This window comes from Fukomys damarensis, unplaced genomic scaffold, assembly GCF_012274545.1.
Source record: "Fukomys damarensis isolate Sample0158 unplaced genomic scaffold, DMR_v1.0_HiC HiC_scaffold_17, whole genome shotgun sequence".
Taxonomy (NCBI): Eukaryota; Metazoa; Chordata; class Mammalia; order Rodentia; family Bathyergidae; genus Fukomys; species Fukomys damarensis.
Genome location: NW_022900929.1, coordinates 6449491 through 6451545, shown reverse-complemented (window position 1 = coordinate 6451545; position 2055 = coordinate 6449491).

Below are 2055 nucleotides of genomic sequence, written 5' to 3'. Positions count from 1 at the left end.
CAGGACAGAGCATTTCACCCTCACTCCCCAGGTTCTCATTTCTGTACTCCTTCCTGGACTGGTAGAATCTTTTTTTTGCAAAATTACCCTTACCTAATCCATGGAGACAGAAAGTAGATTAGTGTTTGCCAGGGGCTGGGGAGGGAGACAGTGACTACTCATAGGTACTGGGTATATTTTAGGGGTGAGAAACATTCTGGAATTGGATGGTGGTGTTGGTTGCACAACTCTCAGGATATGTTAATTTTAAAAATCACTGTATATTTCAAAATGATGAATTGGATGGTGTCAATGAATCTCAGTAAAGCTGCTATTTGAAAAGTCACCCTGGCCCCCGGTTGCTGGGCTCACTGTACCCAAGGCCAGGTTCTGGCCCACAGTGGAGGCTCACTGCCCTGCAGTGGCCAAGTCCTCTGACTGCCCTGGAAGTTCTGCTCCTCTCTCCCTTCTGTGTCAACACTGGTCCAAACTGCTGGTGCCCAGGCCAGGCATGGGGCAACATTCTGAGCAGTGTCTGAAGCTGACAAAGACATGGCCGGCCAGGAAGTTATAAAATTGCCTTATGAAAATCCCACCTGGGCTCTAGACAGAGGGATGGAAAGATGAAGAGGACCCCATTCTACCGGGACTCTTAGGAACTCATCAGCCCTCCCAAAGAAGAATGGGTCCCCTTTCTGACAGTCAGCAGCAGGAATGGGTGCAGCTCCCTAAATTAGACCTCCATCCACCAACACCAAGGTACAATGTGGAGAGGGAACTGCCCATACAGGTACTGAACTTCCTGCCTGGGAGAACCTAGGAGTCCCTGAGCAGAGCCCCCCCCCCATTGGGGATTGAACCCAGGACCTTAGCGCTGAGCTATTTCTCCAGACCTTACTATTTTTTTTTATTTTGAGACAGGGTCTCACTAAGTTGCCCCAGGCTGTGCTCAAACTTGTGATTGCTCCTGCCTCAGCCTCCCAGAATAGGAAAGATTAGCAATCTTAATATTTTTTCTTGTTCTTGTAGCTTAAAATGCTTGGTGACTTTTAACCAAAAGATAAGGCAGACATGGTGGTGCATGCCTGTAATACCAGCTACTGGGAGACTGAGACAGGAGAATGGCAAGTTAAGAGTCCAGCCTGGACAATTTAGCAAGATCTTGTCTCAAAATAGTGTTGTTGTTTTTTTAAGGGCTGGGGGTGTACATCAATAGAAGTGCACTTGCTTAACATTCCTGAGGCCGTGGGGATCTGGGTGTGGTGGCACACACAACCCTGAGTCCAATCCCAGTACTGCAAATAAATAGATAAGTAAAATAAAAACAAGCTGATTGGGCAAAATTGGCCTGGACTTGAGACACACCCTCCCCCCTCCAGGGGGCAGACTTGTGTTTTGCAGAATGTCAGAGAACAAGACCCACTTAAGACCTCTCTGGTTAGTAGCTGTGTGTGCTCAGCACTGCTGGACCAGTGCACTTGGACTCCAGCCCCACTTTAGAGAAAGAGCCTTCCAGTGGCATGTGGCCACCCTTCAGTCAACGTCCCCCTCCATCTGCCACACTGGTCAGAAGACCCCTGCACTGCCCCAGCAGAGGAAAGATAAAGACCCCACACTGGAGAAGCCAGCTTTGGGGGTGAGGGGGCTCTCTGATGCAGCCCTCTACAGTAGAGTTGCTGAGGAGTTGCACCTCCGGAGCGGCCAGGCTGCCCGGCTTCCTTACTTGGGGTGGGAGGGGAAGCGCGGGCAGCTGGGTCTCTGGACCAGGACCCTGCTTCCTTCTGGGCTGTTGGCCCAGGGCCACCTCCACCCACCCTAGCGAGGGAAGCGCTTCCCCCAAACCGGCCTGGCTGAATTTTATTCTCAAGGCGAAAAGCGGAATCCAGATGAGGAGAGGGAGAGGCAACCCGGCTAAGTCACAGGTTATTGGTCTTTGTTTACCGGCCCCAGGAAGGCTGCCTTTCTCCTCCCACAGCGCGCTCTCCGCGCGCCACGCGGGTGCCACGTCCAGGGAGGGACAAAGGGAGAGCGGGCAAGCGGATTAGCTTCTCGGCTGCGGCAGCTGCGCAGGCCCTG